Raw genomic sequence first — 20971 nt, forward strand, 5'->3', positions numbered from 1 at the left:
TTTGAAAAGTACTCCATGTGACGTCATCAGATTCGGCTATAACGTCTATGCCGACTTTGGGGTGTTACATTTAGTGGTATCAGAGCTAGATTACAAAACTCAGTTATGGATTTGGGTTTTAAAACTTGGTTTTAGAGAGATGGTTTTTAAATGGTTTGAAATATTTATGACTGAGTATGTGGTACACCGAGTCTTCGGCGCTGATTCTGTAAGTGTTCTAAAGACTCTGATACGTTTTTGAAATTATGAGTAGCATATTCTAAAACTACTATAGGTAGTACACTATACTGAGAACACTGTAGATAGTGTATACTGAAAATAGTAGAGAAACTAAAAATTGTAATAAGATTGCGATTCGTGATAACAAACTCTAAACTTCTGATACTATTTTGCATAAAATATTTACTAATAGAGATCGAAACTGTAACTGATTCATAAAAATATTAACATAGGTAAGCTACGAATTCTACGATGAGTGCACAAGGTATCCACAGACAGGGTATTATAAGCCGAGGTAGAGGCTGTAGAGGGGCTTGAGCTGAGTCCTCGTCGTTAGGCAATATGCTCAATCTGAATACGAACGAGACTCTGATTTCACCTGCTATATAGACTGGGTCTCATTATCGCATTGCCAGGGACAACACCTTGTCCTAGGCTATGCTGAGGATATTAGAGAGGGTCGTTTGACCCAACACTGGATTCGAAGGCCGAGGGTCAGTTATGGAATGACTTCGGTCCAATGGGGTTGAGCTATTCAGGGGTGTCACTAGAGTCGCCCCTAGCATGGCCGAGTACTGGATGGAGGCCATAGAAAGAATCATGGACGATTTGGACTTTACCCCTGAACAGAAATTGAAAGCGACTGTTTCCTTGCTTCGCGATGAAGTGTACAAATGGTGGCTGACCGTTAAGGAGGACACTCTGCCCGAACAACTAACTTAGGATTTCTATAAGTTTGCTTTTCAAGGTAAATATGTGGGGGCAAGCTATATTGACGCTAAAAGACACGAGTTTCTTAATCTCACACAAGGGGATCGTTCAGTGGCCGAGTATAAGGCTGAGTTTCTGAGATTGAGCCGCTATACGAGGCATGGTGGTGACTGAATATGAGCATTGTGTCCGCTTCGAGGACTGAGGATGAGCGTGACGAGCACCTTAGGATTGTTCTTCAGATTTTGAGAGAAAAACAGCTCTATGCTAAGTTCAGCAAGTGCAAGTTCTAGTTACATGAAGTAACATTTCTAGTTCATGTGGTGTCTGCTGAGGGGATTTGAGTCGATCGTCGAAAAATTAAGGCTGTATTGGACTGGAAGCAACCTAAAAATGTGTCTAAGATCTACAACTTTTTGGGGCTGGCAAGTTATTACCGACAGTTTGTGGAAGGATTTTCACTAATCGCAACACCCTTGACTAAGTTGTTACGTAAAGGTGTACCATTTGACTAGACTAATGCGTAGCAAAAGAGCTTTGAGAAGCTTAAGACTGTGCTGATTGAGGCTCCTATTTCGGTACAGCCTGAACCTGGAAAGGAGTTTACAGTTTATAGTGATGCATCACATGTCGGTTTGGAATATGTGTTGATGTAGAATGGCAAGGTGGTTGTATATACGTCTTGTCAGCTTAAGACACACGAGACGAACTATTCGATGCACAATTTGGAGTTGGCTACCGTAGTCTTTGCATTGACAATCTGGAGGCATTATCTGTGCGGTGAGAAGTGTATTATCTACACTGATCATAAGAGCCTCAAGTATCTCCTCACTCAAAAGGAGTTAAATATTAGGCAGCGTGGATGGGTTGAGCTGCTTAAGGATTATGATTGTACCATTTAGTACCATCCCGGCAAGTCTAATGAGGTGGCCGATGCGTTGAGCCATAGGGCTATGACCGATCTAAGAGTGATGTTCACTCGACTTAGCCTATTCCACGATGTAAGTCTGCTAGCAGAACTTTAGGTCAAATCGAATTGAATAGATTCGAGGTAAACAATTGGGGGATAAGTCTCTCAGGTTATGTTTTCATCAGGCTGAGAATGGTGGAACTACTGATTTTGGGATAAACAGTGATGGGGTACTTTGTTTCCACGGTCGGATTTGTGTACCGAATGATGAGGATTTAAGGCAGTTGATTCTGAGAGAGGTGCATGATAGTCCTTATACTATGCATCCCAGTGGGAACAAGATGTACCAAGATCTTTGGGAATTGTACTGGTGGCCAGGGTTGAAGCGTGAGGTTACTGACTTCGTTGCTCGCTATTTGACTTGTCAACAGGTTAAGATTGAGCATCAATTACCTTCGAGTTTGCAACAGCCGGTTAAGATACCGTTATGAAAATGGGAGTGAGTAACGATAGACTTCGTTAGTGGGTTACCTCTAACACCCACAAAAAAGGATTCTGTCTGGGTCATCGTGGATAAATTGACCAAGTCTGCTCAATTCATCCCGGTAAGGACAAACTTTTCTCTTTAGAAATTAGCTAAGCTCTACATATCAGAAATAATGAGACTGCATGGGGTACCTGTCTCGAAACTTTTCGATCGGGATCCTCGTTTCATGTCTCGGTTCTAGAAGAAGCTTCATAAGGCTTTGGGTTCAAGATTAGACTTCAGTACTACTTTTCATCCTCAGACAGATGGTCAGTCAGAGAGGATGATTCAGATACTGTAGGACATGTTGAGGAGCTATGTTATTGATTTTCGAGGCAATTGGAAGGAGTACTTGCCATTAGTGGAGTTTGCTTACAATAATAGCTTTGAGTCTAGCATCTAGATGGCACCTTATGAAGCATTGTACGGTCGTAAGTGTCGCACTTCTTTATGTTGGACTGAGTTGGGCAAGCGACGTGTTCTAGGTCCTGAGTTGGTCTCAGAGACAAATGATAAGGTTAGATTGATTTGGGATCATTTGAAAGCGGCTTCCGATATGCAGAAATCATATGCGGATTTGAAGTGGCGTGAGATCAAGTATTCTGTAGGGGACTTAGTTTTTCTCAAGGTCTCGCCATGGAAAAAGGTTCTAAGGTTCAGTCACAAGGGCAAGTGGAGCCCTCGATTTATTGGACCTTACCTCATTCTGAAACGTGTAGGACCTATTGTTTATCAGTTGGAGTTACCTCCAGAGTTGGACCATATTCATGATGTTTTTCACATTTCGATGTTGAGGATCTACCACTTTGATTCTACACATGTTGTTTCTATTAAGGAGATTGAGGTTAGGCTAGACTTAACCTTTGAGGAGGAGCCGGTTCAGATTCTGGAGCATGATGTAAAGGTCCTTCGAAAAAAGTCTATTCCCTTAGTGAAGGTTCTGTGGCGTAATCATAGCATTGAGGAGGCAACATCCTCATTTGTTCTGATTAGGGAAAATTTTGAGGACGAAATTTTCTTTTAGGGGGTAGAGTTGTAACGCCCCAAAATTTCTAATTTCGTTATTGTGAAAATATGACACAAATATCTGTCAACTTTAGTGGTTATGTGTTCTGGGAGTGTTTAGGAGGTCCCAAATTCAAGCCTTCGCTTGGGCAAATTTTGGTATTTTGAATGAATTAGGCCTTACACTTTTAGTATTCTTTTATTTGATTGTTGGGTAAATTACAATAGAATGGATCTGCTGGTCTAGTGGTTAAATGGTGTGTTATTATGGTGGAAGTCTTGTGTTCGAATCTCTATGCAGGTAATGGTATTATTTTTTGCTCAGATTTTGGGATAGAGTTGTGCAATAAGGAGATTCTAAGTAGTGGATGTGTAGTGGGAATTAGGGGAGAAGATTAAGGGATTTTAGGGTTATCGAGATTTTTTTTACCAAAACTGAATTTTCACTCTCTTTTAAAAAAAATTCTGCCGTCTATTCTTCTCCCTCTCCTCTTGCCAAAATTCTCTGAGTTTTTTCATCTTTCTTTTCTTTTTCTTCTTCTTGGTTTTTCCCTAATCCATTTATTTTCCTTCGTTTTCGCACGCGGTTAGCACTCGCTTAGTTTCGGTAAGTGTTTCTATTCATTTTTGTCATGAATCTCTTAACGACTAAAGTGGTAATGTTTTTCCTCTGCGATTTGGGCATAGAGGGAGGCTCGAACTGGTGAATTCAGTGTTCTTATCTTAACAATAGTTAAACAGAGGGTTATCATTGGTGGTAAGTTGGGTTTCTATTCTTTCTTGGTTGTCAATTCACTTGTAAATCTATTAAATTAATGTTGAGTATCTTGATTATAGGTTTTGGAGTGCTTGGGGACTTTTTTAGCAGCAAAGAAAACCAGGTGTGTACCTGAAACGCAAAAAAAAAAAGATTCGGCGAAAAGCTAAAATTACTTGCTGTTTGGACAACAACAGTAGGCTAACTTTGAAAAATCTCCATAAATAGTGGAAATCAAATTAGAGAATGAAAAAAATATGGAATTAAATCTTATTGAGTTTAGTTTCTCATAAAAGAATCGGTGTAAGTAATGGAATTGTAAATCGTGAAATATAATAAACTTTGTGAGAAAAGGTCAGAATGAATTCGGGTTCCCCTATTCTGACTTTAGAAAATCATCAAAAATTGGAGAAAAATAATTAGGGGTTAAAATTTACATGTTTAAATTATTAACAAGTCTATTTTCAATAGAAACAAATGGAACCTTCATCAAAATTTTGTACCAAAAGATAATTAATTTTTAGCAAAGAAGGGTCGAAGCTGCCAGACAACAGAACAAGGGTAGGGGTAAGTTTGAAGATTTTACTGTACTTATTGGCTAAACCAAAAATTCTAAAAATTTTATGGTAAAAAGTATTTGAGTCTAGTTTCAAAGACATCAAGCGGATTTTAATTCAGAATTCTGTAGCTGAAGATACAAATAATTTAATAATAGTGACTCAAGTAGATAGCTTTGAAGGAACACATAAGTACATAGTGAAAACATATATGAATATTTAGCTAGCACGGGTTACATTAAAAATGGATCATGCGACCAAGGCCAATTTGGGCCAACTGGGCCACATGGGCGTGTGAGCCCATTTTCTGAAATGTTCTGTAAGGTGGCACGAATCGCCCAAGTCGACTGTGGTCCTATTGTACGTTCGGTAACCTTTACTTAGACCCCTATATGTGTGATTTGTCTGTCTGATTTCTATACCGAGCATGACTTATGATATCTGAATGTATGTACTATTAATTGCATAGTGGAATGACATATTTTGTAAGTTGCATTGCATCTGGGTGGGTTTATGATATTTGGAGGAAGTGTCTGAAAGGCTATTAAGCCTGTTATCTGGCAGCTTAGCTGCAACCTTCTGATTATGTGCCGCATTTTGGTACAACATGGTGTGTAGGGATGGGTGGGTTGATTTAATCCCCACATGGTGTGTAGGGTTGGACGAAGATGGTGTGTAGAGGCCGGTGGGTAGGATTTTGATTTACTGTATCTGATATGGGCCAAGGCCCTAATGTATTTCTGAAACTGTATCTGAATGGGCTATGGCCCAAACTGATTTCGTGATGGGCACGGGCCCTAGACTGTATCTAACTGAATTCTGCTGATTATCTGTATGCATGTTTTCTGTGGGGGTTACACACTGAGTTTGCAAAAACTCACCATTTCTCTGTTTAATTTGTACAGGTAATCTCTAGACTTGACGGGTCGGTACAGCGGAGGACTCTACAGTGGCCACACATAAATTTTAGACTGTTTTCCGTTAATGCCTAGAATTTATTACTTATTTGGGGTTTTTGATGTATCTTCTAGACTATGGACTGGTTGGCTTTTAATTTGGACTTTATACCATTTTTTAAGTGTGAGTGGAGTTGACCTGAAATAATCTATTGTACTATCGAAATTATTGTAGATTATTCTCTAGATAAAGTCCCAGAGACATAGGTTTAAATCCAAACTACATAACCAAATCAATTGTATTCTTTATTTATGTTTCCAATTTCCAATTGTTTCGACCTAACAATTAAATCAACAATTCAACACCAACCATCTTCAAGCCAAACAGGGCTTGAAAACATCCGAGTATTGTCCAACTATTAGTACTTTAGTCAAAAATCCCTATCAATGAACAGAGAAAAATGAAATGTTTTATCACCATTGTGCAAAGAAAAATAGTGAAATATTTTGCCACTATGAGGGTTCACAGTAAATAATTTACATCACATATAGCCCAGGCTTGCTTACCTATATAAGGGACATTTCGAGTTAGCTTCCTATATTGGAACATGATCTTTCTCCAATCGCAAAATAGATTAACTAATAGAACCTTTTGGTTAATTATTTAAGTAGGGAGTTTTAACCAAATAGTTGTTGTAATTCCCTAAAAATTGAAATTTCTGATTTATTAAATTCTTCCATAATTAAATATCAGCTTTAGTGGTTAAGGGCCTTAATTGGGTGTTTGAGGTCATGGGTTCAAATCTCACTCTTAGAAAATTTTGTTATTTTTGCTCCTAGAGCTATCTTTGTTTATTTGGCTCAAATATGATTTTCGCTCAACTTGTGACAAAATTTGTCTACTGGTTCAGTGTTAAGGTGTTAGCTTATCCTATGGTCATGTGTTTTAATCCCTGTGTGAGAAAATTGACAATATTTTTTATATTTCTGCTTGGGTCGCCAAGGTGGATGAGTGTAGGTCAATTTCTAACTCTGGATAATGTGATTAGTTACCAGAAATCTAATTAGTGGTTAGTAGGATAAGATTTGTTTTTTAATAATTAATAATTAATTAATTTAATTTAATTTTCCCCAAAAATTCTCACGTTTCCCCACTTCTGTTTCATGTTCGTTCTGTTTTTATTTTTTTTCCTTTTACTCTTTTTTTTCCCTTTTCTTGCCTTTCTTTCTCTAGTCTCTTTCTTTTCTTGATTTTTCTATTGATTTGTTTGGATTCTTTCCTTCTCCTTTTTGGTGGTTCAATCTCTACTGCTTTTGTGAATTTCAGTTTTCGAGTAATTAAGAGTAAGTGGGTTCTGTCAATTTTTTTAAGGTTTATGAATGTCGTTTTAACTATCTTGTTAAAAGCATAGGTTAATGTTGTGAGATCTTTGTGGTTAGATAATAATCAAGAAACTCTGGATTTCTCTCCTGCGATTTAGTTGCGTTAGGAACTGTTGTGGACATTTGGGTGAGTCTTTGAATGCTCGAAAGTTTAATTTTCAATTTGGTAATGCCTATGTTCGCATTTTGATCAAGTGAGTTATTTGGAAAATTTGAGGAATCATGGCTAATTTAGTCGATTGAATATTGTTTTTAGGTTTTAGAAATCTCGTGATTGCTTCTGTATCAAAATCGAATCAGGTGTGTAATGAAAACCTGAGAAAACAACGAATGAAAAATCCAAATTTTGGGACTGTCAACATCACACAACCGTGTGCTAGGTCATGTGGGCCACATGGGCTGGCCAAGTAGGCCGTGTGGGCCACATTGGCATGTGGGCCTAAATTCTGAAATTTTTCCCGAGGGTCGTATTCATCGTACGAGTCAAACGTGGGCCTCCCGTAGGGTCTGTATGATACAAATTAGGCTATAAATAATGATTTCTGATGTTATGTTTGCGTTAAATACGATTTATGTAAGCATGGTTAAAAATCTATATGTTATGTATGATCTGTGTTATGTTAAATATGATCAAGATTATGTAAAGTATGATCTATATTATGGTAAGTATGTATGAATCTAAATCTGGTCGCCAAGCCTGAGTACGGGATGCCACACCATCGTCTTATGTCATATACAACAAGTAAAAGTTCATTCCAAACGAAGCATCTTCCATTTTAGTATTCATATTGGTTTTAAGTCGATTATACTTGTTAGTTATCAATGTTACATGCTAACCATACATCAAAGAGTCTTACAATAATTAAACATGCATAAGGTCCATTTAACAAAATCTCAAAACTGTCACATAGGTATCGATACTGACACTAGGGTATCGATATTTTCTTTAAGTGGTACCGATATCACCTATAAAAATGATACCAAAATTGCATTCTGTTTCTTAATTAAAAGCTATGTTCTTGAAAATTATCGGTACCTGCTATGAAATATCAATATTTTAACCCTGAGTATTGATACTCAAGCAAAGGTATCGATACCAAATCTTTATTCTGACTCCTTACATGTTTCAAAACACAAATGTATCAATTTTAAAACCCGAATATCGATATCTCTACTGCAAACCTAAAAAATGCAGCATACATAAGCAATTAATCCATTCCAATTTAGTTCCTAAACATCATACATCAATTACGTCGAAAAATAATCATTAAACGACCTAATTAACAGTTCAATATTGCAAAATTGTGTTTGAGCAAGTGACGTCAATCCATCCTTATTTTCATGAACCGAAGCATAACAATAACATGTAATCCTTATAAACCTAACGAAAAACCAGCAAAGAGTCTAGAAGTTAATAAGGCTATAAACAAGTCTACCATACTGCCCTGTTCCCTAAAACGTAAATAAATATAGAACAGCTACGAAATAACAAATAAACTTGCTTGGAATCACCCTCGAAAACCACACCGCTCACACCGACACACAACTAATCTATAATGGTTTAATAAGGGAGTGAGTGAGCTTAATAAGCTCAGTGAATTCCTAGAATAACTACTATGCAAACAAGTCATCAAGCATCAATGAAACAACCATATAGCACAACCTCAGCAGTTCCAACACTAGTGTCATATTATACTCACTCATGCATTATTTACTAGTCCATTTACATGGTAATCACACTCACTTTTAAGCATATATCATATTACACATATAATCACAAGAATATATGACAATACTCAATAATCACATAACATCTAAGCATATATCACAATTCACGTATAATATCATAACATTCAAACATATATAACAATACTCATATAATCGCATAACATTTAAGCATATATCACAACACTCGTATAATCACATAACATTCATAATTTAAGATGATTTGGCACTTGAGCTATGAAACGTAAAAGTGAGCTCTATCATCACTCATCAGATACACGGATATCCAACATACCAAACACTCTCATTATTTACCCTTATATGTCCCGTTGAATGAAGCTTAGCTCACATTCCCTTATCTCTCCAACATGTCTCAGAGCCTCAACATCCAAAATCACTGTACATATAGGTGAGCACTCACAATCGTATGGCATGCTAACTATATCCAACGGTTTCAAGATCACAAGGCCAAAATATCGGAAACAAACACATATCACTTATCGATTATCTGTGCACTATCACTGAATATTTGCATTTTTAGCAAAACACTGTAACTAACATTTAACATATCCATAACATGTACACATTTTCACTTTCACAATAGTTATCATATCCACATCACAAATGCTATAACATCTCATCCTAACTCACATATTCACATTCACATACGTACATAATTCTCAAAATAAACATAGGTATGAGAGAGCTTACACTCATAATTTAGAGTAGGGGTTTAGGCTACTACTAAATTCCCAAAAAATACATTGAATCATGTCCACAAGCAATTATTCTGAACACTCACCAGTTACACTTTCGTCGAAAAGCTAAAAGCTCAAACTAGCTATTCCTTGCCTTTATCTCTACTCGTAGAAGGTCTTATCTAATATGGAACTTCAACGCAAAAATTAACACAATAATACATTCACAAATCAACCAAGGACTCACAACAAGAAACCAAAAACATAAGCCTAAACTAAGTTCTCATGTAACCAAAACCTTTAACATAACCTACTTGAAATCCAAATATCATGATCTAAACCTAATATTTTTGCCTAAAATGAGTTTCATTCATCTAATTATTCATCTACGACTGATTCACAACCGTTAAACTACACAAAACTACTCAATTCTTGGTATCAACTTTTTCGACATGTTTTATGGCTATTTTCTAAAAATTCATTAAAACTCAAGAAATATTTAACGAAACTTCAAATTAAGTTTAGAGATCTTATAATTACATCAAAACTAATTAAAAAATACTTTGAAACCACATTTTTACTCAAAATCCTAAAATCCACCATTAATGACTTAATTTTTTACTTTTATTTAAAACATGTGATTTAATGGCTAAAAACTTGGTGTTAAAGAGTAAATAACATTTAAAGCATTTAGGAGCTAAATCGTTACCTTAGATGATGGAAAACTGAGTGTTTGATCGAAAACCTAAAAAACCTGAAAGCTTGATAATGGAGAAAATTATGGTGTTTTTAGGTGTTTTTCTGGAAATACTATGGAGGTTTATGACTAGAAGGATGATAGACATCAAATGAAATCAAGTTTGCAAAAGAAAATTGAATGGAAGAGACTTGAGAGAGCAATGGACAAAAATAAAGGGTGAGAAAGATGTTAACGTGAAATATATGTAGGTGGGGGAAGTATTAGGTTGATTTTCAAATTTTGGTTTAATTGCCTCTTAAAAACTCTAAGTTTTGACTTTTTTTACAAACAAATCTTATTTCAAAATTAAAGGTATTTACAACTCATTTTTAGAAATTGATTTAATTTTCTAAAAACCATAGTAAAAAAATTATCGATAAATCATGTTACAAAATTCCGAACACTCTAAGGCTAAAATTCCTAAATTACCCCTACAACTCCTAGGCCCTATTTTGGCATGTTACAATATAAGTTTATGATATCTGTTAGTTCTGCATGTGTATTGGGGTAGGAAATATGTTTCTAAGTAGTGTGTAGGGCTAGATGGGTATTTAATACCCTATATGATGTGTAGGGATGGTTAGAGATGGTGTGTAGTGGAAGGGGTAGGATTGTAAATCTGCATCTAATATGTTTTGATTCTATTTCTGTATATGAAATATGTTTGATTGAAATTTGAAAGCATGTTTGAAATTGTAACTATTGATTTTATTATTATATGTTACACACTGAGCTCGAAAGCTCACCTTTGTCTGTTTACTTTTAGGTAACCCCTAGACCTAGGACATGCCGGTGCGACGGGAGCTTGGTTAAACATGTTTTAGTAATTATGCTATTTTAATCTGGTTTATACTATTTTGGTATTGTTGGACTATTTTGTTTTAGACTTTTAATTTTTCATTTTCAACCTTTTTACTCGTTTTAAAATTTTAATTATACTATCAACAAAAAGTTGGATTTCCAAAAATCAAATTACAATTTCCAAATTGAATTTTTAGCTAAGAGTATCATTGCAAGCATAAATGTTTTATAAATATAAAATGAAAACAACTAAAATAACAAACTGAGCAAGAAAGTTATTTTCTTTTAAAATGAACTTGTGACACCCCTAATTTGACCCTAGTCGAAAAGTGGTTTCGGGACCACAAAATCGAGTCATAAAAATAATTAGCCGTCATATTTTATGACTATTATATGTGAATACGAATGTGTGAAAGTTTTAAGCTTTTATTTAGTAAATTGCATGTGAATTTAGTCAATAGGACTTATGTGTGACACTTTTGAAATGCGATAGGTCAAAACATAAGGATCTATTAGTGCATGAAATAAAAAGGGTGGACTTGCATGTCAATTTCCCCCCTAATTAGTAGTGGCCGGCCATGAGCATGAGAGTGGACAAAATGTTATGGGGTGAAACATGTTGGAAACATGTTGTGTTAGTGTGTTATGGGAGAAAGAATATAATAAAAGTTAATGAAATAAATGAAAAAACATGTTTGAGGTGAAAATAACAAGGCCATTTTCTTCTTCTTCTTGCCGTGAGTTGAGAAAGAAAATAGAAACCTTTGAGCTTAGGGCATTCGGCAAAAGAAGGCTTCAAATAAGGTAAGGTTCATGTTATTTTCTTTGAAAAGTTGTGAATTTTGGTTGGTTTTGAAGCTTGCAACAAGACCCATGTGAAAATTTTTGTGTTCATGAAGCATGTAGCAATCGGTCATGAGCTTAATGGGGTATATTTTGTATGTTTGATGATTTTGGGAGGATAATTGATTTTGAAGGTTCGGCTTTATGCCTTGATAGTTGGTTTGAAGTATATGATGCCTTGGTATAAATATATGTGCATTCGGTTACCTTCATAACATGCATTTAAAGTGTCCTTTGGATGCAATTGCTTATGCACTTGAGGGGATATGAGTTAATTTTCTTTATGGCAAATTTGGATAAGAAGCTAACTAATAATATGCTAAGGTAGTCATGTGGATAATCGGCTTTGTGAATATTATTAAAGGTGTAATTAGTTATATGCATAGGTCATCGGAAAAATTGACCACATAACTAGTATATGTATATAAGGCGACATGGTGATACCTAGGTAAATGTATTTGGGATGGTTTTTATGAAATACCGAATGTGTGCAGATGTATCGAGGTGTTGCCTTATGTATGAGTTTCATTGAGAAGATTTACCTTGTTGTTTTTAATGATATAACAAGGTGATTAAAATAGTTTAAATTTTGTTAATTAAGCTCAAGAGCATAGAGGGGCAATTTTGGATAAAGAGAAAGTAAACGAATAGCCGTGGATATCTAGTCGTCGACCACTTCCGAGGTAAGTTTTAAGTGATTAAACGTTGAGTAAATTCAATCATAATAGGACATAATGAGTTGATTTAATAAGATATGATGTGGCCATGATATGTCTTAAACTCAAATGGTAAGTCCATATGTGTTTGGACTTGGAAATTTAAGAGCAAATTGTAATAATTTGCTTTGGACAGCAGCAGTAACGTGATTTTAGAAAATCACTATAAATTGTTGGTGTGGAATTATAGGCTGAATAAAATATGTAATCAAAGCTTATTTAGTCTAGTTTCTTATAAAAGAGACCATGGAAGCAAAGAAATTTCCTATAAAGAGATATTTAAAGTTGTGTGGGACAGTGTCAGAATGACTTCGAAATCCCCTGTTCTGTTTTTAGAAAATCATTATAAATTGTACAAAAATGGTTATAAGATAAAATTTATATTCTTAGACTCCTTAATGAGTCTAGTTTCAAATGAAATCAAATACAACACATTTTGAGTTCTGTAAAATGAGAAATTTGATTCGTAGTGAGGAGTGGTCAGATTAGTCAAACAGTGAAACAGGGGAAACTTTAAGAAAAATCTGGTATTGATTGGCCAAACCTAAAATTCTGGAAATTTTATGGATGGAAGATATACGAGTCTATATTCAGGAAAAATTAACGGCAAGTGATTTGGAGTTTTGTAGCTCCAGTTATAAATAATTTAGTGACTACTGCTCAGGAAAATAGCTCGTAGTGAATATGTGATTTTGTTGTAAACATGGATAAAACTTGTTTTAGTTACTCATAAGCTATTGATTAAACCCATACGTGAATTCTAAATCGTGATATTGTAAAACGATACATGAGTGTTAGATGGATCTTTGATATTAAAATTTGTGAAATTGTAAGTTTATGAGTATTCGAATATGAAATGATAGTATGGCGTGAAATTGAATTATTCATTGGGAAATGATTAATGTAGATTCGGCCAAGACAAAATGTATACATGATAGTATATGTGATATGTGAAGTATATTTGGATAATTGTGATGTGAATGTATATATAGGTGATAAGGCCTAATGGCCGATGTGATGAATGTGAAAGTGTATATATGTGATAAGGCCGAATGGCCAATGTGATGAATGTGAAAGTGTACATATATGTGATAAGGCCTAATGGCCGATGTGATGAATGTGAAAGTGTATATATGTCATAAGGCCTAATAGCCGATGTGATGAATGTGAAAGTGTATATATGTGATAAGGCCGAATGGCCAATGTGATGAATGTGAAAGTGTATATATATGTGATAAGGCCTAATGGCTGATGTGATGAATGTGAAAGTGTATATATATGTGATAAGGCCTAATGGCCGATGTGATGAATGTGAAAGTGTATATATGTGATAAGGCCTAATAGCCGATGTGATGAATGTGGAAGTGTATATATATGTGATAAGGCCTAATGGCCGATGTGATGGATGTGAAAGTGTATATATATGTGATAAGGCCTAATGGCCGATGTGATGAATGTGAAAGTGTATATATGTGATAAGGCCTAATAGCCATTGTGATGAATGTGAAAGTGTATATATGTGATGAGGCCTAATGGCCGATGTGATGAATGTGAAAGTGTATATATGTGACAGGGCCGAGTGGCCAACGTGATGGATGTGAAAGTGTATAAATGTGATAAGTCCCGAAGGGCAATTGTGTCAGTACTATATCCGGGTTAAAACCCCGCAGACTTTATGCGAGAGTATTATCCTGATTAATGTCCGTAGGCTTCGTGCTCGTACTATATCCGAGCTTTAAAGACCCGACGGCTAAATGCTAGGATTCAAGTAAGACTTTGATATTGAGTATCTGCATTAAGTTACCATCAAATAAGTATTATGTATTCAAGATGTTCAGGTACGTATAACTTACTCATCGGTGGAGTGATTTCGAGGTGAATTATCAGTATCAAAGAGGTAGGTAAATGTGATTAATATTATAACTCCAAATGTGAGAATGTGCTTTGGAAATATTTGACCATCTAGGTCATTATTATTCGAAAGTATATATGTGGCAGCCAAGTGTTGCGTTTAATGATATTATAGATCGAGATGAAGCTCTAGATTAACTTCATCGAACAGTTGAAATGAATGACCAATAATAGTGATTGAGAACACTTTGTCTTGCTTAAACTTACTAAGCATTAAATGCTTACTCCGTTCTTTGAATCTCTGTTTTATAGATTTGGTTCGTCAGCTATCGGACTCGGGATTATTGAAGTTGAAGTCGCCCACACTATCAAAGCCCTTTTGGTACACTTTTGGTTGAACTCTGAAAATGGCATGTATAGGACTACCCTTTTTGTAGTGGGTCATGGACCCTTTGGATTTGTATAATTTTGGATAGCCATGCGAAAATGGCTTATATATGTTTGAGCATAATGTTATAATCATTTGGTATGGATATGGTTATTGAGAGGTGTGGATATGCTTAACAAGGATTGGCCATGGGAATGGTTAATCACTATCATAATTTGTGCTATTTATGCTAAAAGGGCTAGTTGAATCATGGAAACTATGAAATAGGTAAAGTCTACCTTAAAGGCAGATGCTGACAGCAGTAGTGATGTAGATTTGGAAAATCACTAAAAATAGTAGGAATAGAATTAAACAGTGAATAAATTATTTAAATGAACCTTGATGAATCCACTTTCATATGGAAGAAACGAGACGGTCATATGAGTGCTATGTTAAGAGATAATTAGGTTTTCATGAGACAGGGCCAGAATGGTTTCTGGATTCCCTGTTCCGACTTTGGAAATTCATTATAAATTAACCAGAGATAATTAGGAGTCATGCCATATATGTATAGATTCCTCTCTGAGTCTAGTTTCTATAGAAACAAACGGCATCAGTATTACTTACTCATGGTGGAGTGATTTCGAGGTGAATTATCAGTATCAAAGAGGTAGGTAAATGTGATTAATATTATAACTCCAAATGTGAGAATGTGCTTTGGAAATATTTGACCATCTAGGTCATTATTATTCGAGAGTATATATGTGGCAGCCAAGTGTTGCGTTTAATGATATTATAGATCGAGATGAAGCTCTAGATTAACTTCATCGAACAGTTGAAATGAATGACCAATAATAGTGATTGAGAACACTTTGTCTTGCTTAAACTTACTAAGCATTAAATGCTTACTCCGTTCTTTGAATCTCTGTTTTATAGATTTTGGTTCGTCAGCTATCGGACTCGGGATTATTGAAGTCGAAGTCGCCCACACTATCAAAGCCCTTTTGGTACACTTTTGGTTGAACTCTGAAATGGCAGGTATAGGACTACCCTTTTTGTAGTGGGTCATGGACCCTTTGGATTTGTATAATTTTGGATAGCCATGCGAAAATGGCTTATATATGTTTGAGCATAATGTTATAATCATTTGGTATGGATATGGTTATTGAGAGGTGTGGATATGCTTAACAAGGATTGGCCATGGGAATGGTTAATCACTATCATAATTTGTGCTATTTATGCTAAAAGGGCTAGTTGAATCATGGAAACTATGAAATAGGTAAAGTCTACCTTAAAGGCAGATGCTGACAGCAGCAGTGATGTAGAGTTGGAAAATCACTAAAAATAGTAGGAATAGAATTAAATAGTGAATAAATTATTTAAATGAACCTTGATGAATCCACTTTCATATGGAAGAAACGAAACGGTCATATGAGTGGTATGTTAAGAGATAATTAGGTTTTCGTGAGACAGGGCCAGAACGGTTTCTGGATTCCCTGTTCCGACTTTGGAAATTCATTATAAATTAACCAGAGATAATTAGGAGTCATGCCATATATGTATAGATTCCTCTCTGAGTCTAGTTTCTATAGAAACAAACGGCATCAGTATTACTTACTCATCAGTGGAGTGATTTCGAGGTGAATTATCAGTATCAAAGAGGTAGGTAAATGTGATTAATATTATAACTCCAAATGTGAGAATGTGCTTTGGAAATATTTGACCATCTAGGTCATTATTATTCGAAAGTATATATGTGGCAGCCAAGTGTTGCGTTTAATGATATTATAGATCGAGATGAAGCTCTAGATTAACTTCATCGAACAGTTGAAATGAATGACCAATAATAGTGATTGAGAACACTTTGTCTTGCTTAAACTTACTAAGCATTAAATGCTTACTCCGTTCTTTGAATCTCTGTTTTATAGATTTTGGTTCGTCAGCTATCTGACTCGGGATTATTGAAGTCGAAGTCGCCCACACTATCAAAGCCCTTTTGGTACACTTTTGGTTGAACTCTGAAAATGGCATGTATAGGACTACCCTTTTTGTAGTGGGTCATGGACCCTTTGGATTTGTATAATTTTGGATAGCCATGCGAAAATGGCTTATATATGTTTGAGCATAATGTTATAATCATTTGGTATGGATATGGTTATTGAGAGGTGTGGATATGCTTAACAAGGATTGGCCATGGGAATGGTTAATCACTATCATAATTTGTGCTATTTATGCTAAAAGGGCTAGTTGAATCATGGAAACTATGAAATAGGTAAAGTCTACCTTAAAGGCAGATGCTGATAGCAGCAGTGATGTAGATTTGGAAAATCACTAAAAATAGTAGGAATAGAATTAAATAGTGAATAAATTATTTAAATGAACCTTGATGAATCCACTTTCATATGGAAGAAACGAAACGGTCATATGAGTGGTATGTTAAGAGATAATTAGGTTTTCGTGAGACAGGGCCAGAACGGTTTCTGGATTCCCTGTTCCGACTTTGGAAATTCATTATAAATTAACCAGAGATAATTAGGAGTCATGCCATATATGTATAGATTCCTCTCTGAGTCTAGTTTCTATAGAAACAAACGGCATCAGTATTACTTACTCATGGTGGAGTGATTTCGAGGTGAATTATCAGTATCAAAGAGGTAGGTAAATGTGATTAATATTATAACTCCAAATGTGAGAATGTGCTTTGGAAATATTTGACCATCTAGGTCATTATTATTCGAAAGTATATATGTGGCAGCCAAGTGTTGCGTTTAATGATATTATAGATCGAGATGAAGCTCTAGATTAACTTCATCGAACAGTTGAAATGAATGACCAATAATAGTGATTGAGAACACTTTGTCTTGCTTAAACTTACTAAGCATTAAATGCTTACTCCGTTCTTTGAATCTCTGTTTTATAGATTTTGGTTCGTCAGCTATCGGACTCGGGATTATTGAAGTCGAAGTCGCCCACACTATCAAAGCCCTTTTGGTACACTTTTGGTTGAACTCTGAAAATGGCAGGTATAGGACTACCCTTTTTGTAGTGGGTCATGGACCCTTTGGATTTGTATAATTTTGGATAGCCATGCGAAAATGGCTTATATATGTTGAGCATAATGTTATAATCATTTGGTATGGATATGGTTATTGAGAGGTGTGGATATGCTTAACAAGGATTGGCCATGGGAATGGTTAATCACTATCATAATTTGTGCTATTTATGCTAAAAGGGCTAGTTGAATCATGGAAACTATGAAATAGGTAAAGTCTACCTTAAAGGCAGATGCTGACAGCAGCAGTGATGTAGATTTGGAAAATCACTAAAAATAGTAGGAATAGAATTAAATAGTGAATAAATTATTTAAATGAACCTTGATGAATCCACTTTCATATGGAAGAAACGAAACGGTCATATGAGTGGTATGTTAAGAGATAATTAGGTTTTCGTGAGACAGGGCCAGAACGGTTTCTGGATTCCCTGTTCCGACTTTGGAAATTCATTATAAATTAACCAGAGATAATTAGGAGTCATGCCATATATGTATAGATTCCTCTCTGAGTCTAGTTTCTATAGAAACAAACGGCATCAGTATTACTTACTCATGGTGGAGTGATTTCGAGGTGAATTATCAGTATCAAAGAGGTAGGTAAATGTGATTAATATTATAACTCCAAATGTGAGAATGTGCTTTGGAAATATTTGACCATCTAGGTCATTATTATTCGAAAGTATATATGTGGCAGCCAAGTGTTGCGTTTAATGATATTATAGATCGAGATGAAGCTCTAGATTAACTTCATCTAACAGTTGAAATGAATGACCAATAATAGTGATTGAGAACACTTTGTCTTGCTTAAACTTACTAAGCATTAAATGCTTACTCCGTTCTTTGAATCTCTGTTTTATAGATTTTGGTTCGTCAGCTATCGGACTCGGGATTATTGAAGTCGAAGTCGCCCACACTATCAAAGCCCTTTTGGTACACTTTTGGTTGAACTCTGAAAATGGCATGTATAGGACTACCCTTTTTGTAGTGGGTCATGGACCCTTTGGATTTGTATAATTTTGGATAGCCATGCGAAAATGGCTTATATATGTTTGAGCATAATGTTATAATCATTTGGTATGGATATGGTTATTGAGAGGTGTGGATATGCTTAACAAGGATTGGCCATGGGAATGGTTAATCACTATCATAATTTGTGCTATTTATGCTAAAAGGGCTAGTTGAATCATGGAAACTATGAAATAGGTAAAGTCTACCTTAAAGGCAGATACTGACAGCAGCAGTGATGTAGATTTGGAAAATCACTAAAAATAGTAGGAATAGAATTAAATAGTGAATAAATTATTTAAATGAACCTTGATGAATCCACTTTCATATGGAAGAAACGAAACGGTCATATGAGTGGTATGTTAAGAGATAATTAGGTTTTCGTGAGACAGGGCCAGAACGGTTTCTGGATTCCCTGTTCCGACTTTGGAAATTCATTATAAATTAACCAGAGATAATTAGGAGTCATGCCATATATGTATAGATTCCTCTCTGAGTCTAGTTTCTATAGAAACAAACGGCATCAGTATTACTTACTCATGGTGGAGTGATTTCGAGGTGAATTATCAGTATCAAAGAGGTAGGTAAATGTGATTAATATTATAACTCCAAATGTGAGAATGTGCTTTGGAAATATTTGACCATCTAGGTCATTATTATTCGAAAGTATATATGTGGCAGCCAAGTGTTGCGTTTAATGATATTATAGATCGAGATGAAGCTCTAGATTAACTTCATCGAACAGTTGAAATGAATGACCAATAATAGTGATTGAGAACACTTTGTCTTGCTTAAACTTACTAAGCATTAAATGCTTACTCCGTTCTTTGAATCTCTGTTTTATAGATTTTGGTTCGTCAGCTATCGGACTCGGGATTATTGAAGTCGAAGTCGCCCACACTATCAAAGCCCTTTTGGTACACTTTTGGTTGAACTCTGAAAATGGCAGGTATAGGACTACCCTTTTTGTAGTGGGTCATGGACCCTTTGGATTTGTATAATTTTGGATAGCCATGCGAAAATGGCTTATATATGTTTGAGCATAATGTTATAATCATTTGGTATGGATATGGTTATTGAGAGGTGTGGATATGCTTAACAAGGATTGGCCATGGGAATGGTTAATCACTATCATAATTTGTGCTATTTATGCTAAAAGGGCTAGTTGAATCATGGAAACTATGAAATAGGTAAAGTCTACCTTAAAGGCAGATGCTGACAGCAGCAGTGATGTAGATTTGGAAAATCACTAAAAATAGTAGGAATAGAATTAAATAGTGAATAAATTATTTAAATGAACCTTGATGAATCCACTTTCATATGGAAGAAACGAAACGGTCATATGAGTGGTATGTTAAGAGATAATTAGGTTTTCGTGAGACAGGGCCAGAACGGTTTCTGGATTCCCTGTTCCGACTTTGGAAATTCATTATAAATTAACCAGAGATAATTAGGAGTCATGCCATATATGTATAGATTCCTCTCTGAGTCTAGTTTCTATAGAAACAAACGGCATCAGTATTACTTACTCATGGTGGAGTGATTTCGAGGTGAATTATCAGTATCAAAGAGGTAGGTAAATGTGATTAATATTATAACTCCAAATGTGAGAATGTGCTTTGGAAATATTTGACCATCTAGGTCATTATTATTCGAAAGTATATATGTGGCAGCCAAGTGTTGCGTTTAATGATATTATAGATCGAGATGAAGCTCTAGATTAACTTCATCGAACAGTTGAAATGAATGACCAATAATAGTGATTGAGAACACTTTGTCTTGCTTAAACTTACTAAGCATTAAATGCTTACTCCGTTCTTTGAATCTCTGTTTTATAGATTTTGGTTCGTCAGCTATCGGACTCGGGATTATTGAAGTCGAAGTCGCCCACACTATCAAAGCCCTTTTGGTACACTTTTGGTTGAACTCTGAAAATGGCATGTATAGGACTACCCTTTTTGTAGTGGGTCATGGACCCTTTGGATTTGTATAATTTTGGATAGCCATGCGAAAATGGCTTATATATGTTTGAGCATAATGTTATAATCATTTGGTATGGATATGGTTATTGAGAGGTGTGGATATGCTTAACAAGGATTGGCCATGGGAATGGTTAATCACTATCATAATTTGTGCTATTTATGCTAAAAGGGCTAGTTGAATCATGGAAACTATGAAATAGGTAAAGTCTACCTTAAAGGCAGATACTG

The sequence above is a fragment of the Gossypium hirsutum genome, chromosome D08, assembly GCF_007990345.1.
Source record: "Gossypium hirsutum isolate 1008001.06 chromosome D08, Gossypium_hirsutum_v2.1, whole genome shotgun sequence".
Classification (NCBI taxonomy): Eukaryota; Viridiplantae; Streptophyta; class Magnoliopsida; order Malvales; family Malvaceae; genus Gossypium; species Gossypium hirsutum.